The following is an 821-nucleotide window of genomic DNA, read 5'->3' on the forward strand; positions in this document are numbered from 1 at the left end:
GATAGATAATTTGCCTGGATAGAGTATTCTAGGGTTTGCATTATTTTCCTGCAATTTTCAGAATATGATGCTCTACTCTCTCCTCTTCTTCATAGTGTCTGCTGATAGATCTGAGCACATTCTTACCTGGTTGCCTTTATATGTGATTGCCTGTTTTCCCCTAGCTGCTTTCATAATGTTCTCCTTTTCCTCATAGTTGGATAGATTTACAACTATATGTCTTGGTGACTTCTTTTTGGGATTCAGTCTAGCTGGCATTCTTTCAGCCTCCTGGATTGCTGCCTGGTTTTCATTCAAGTTTTCCTCCAAGCATTCCATCACTATTTTGGATGCTGGTTTCCTTGTTGTGCATTCCTCCAGTATTCCGATAATTCTGATGTTCCTTCTCATAGTATCAAACATAGCTCTGTGGTTTTCTTCAGGTTCTCTGAGGGAGTTGTTCGACCTTTTCTCACGTTTATTAATTTCTGCTTGTGAGTCCTCTAGGTCACTGGTATGGTTCTCTGCCTCCTCTATTCTCTTGGTGAGGTCGATGAGTTTGCTATTTGTTTTTGTTATCTTGCCCCTTAACTATTTTTTTTTCCTTTGGTACATGGCCTTTATTTCCTCTATCAGTTAATCCTTTTCCTGTAATGCTTCTGTTATGTCTTGTATGAATCCAAGAAGCATTCTGAAGATTTCTTTCTGTGGGAGGTCAATGTCTGCATTTTCTATGACTCCCCTTAAGTCCAGACAGTCCTCTGGCATTGGATTTTGTTTCTGTTTTCTTGTTGAAGCTGTGGAAGCAACTTGCTGTTTTGGGATAAATTTGATGGAACTAA

Source organism: Echinops telfairi, unplaced genomic scaffold (assembly GCF_000313985.2).
Source record: "Echinops telfairi isolate 266 unplaced genomic scaffold, ASM31398v2 ScPeMD7_60;HRSCAF=208, whole genome shotgun sequence".
Lineage (NCBI taxonomy): Eukaryota > Metazoa > Chordata > Mammalia > Afrosoricida > Tenrecidae > Echinops > Echinops telfairi.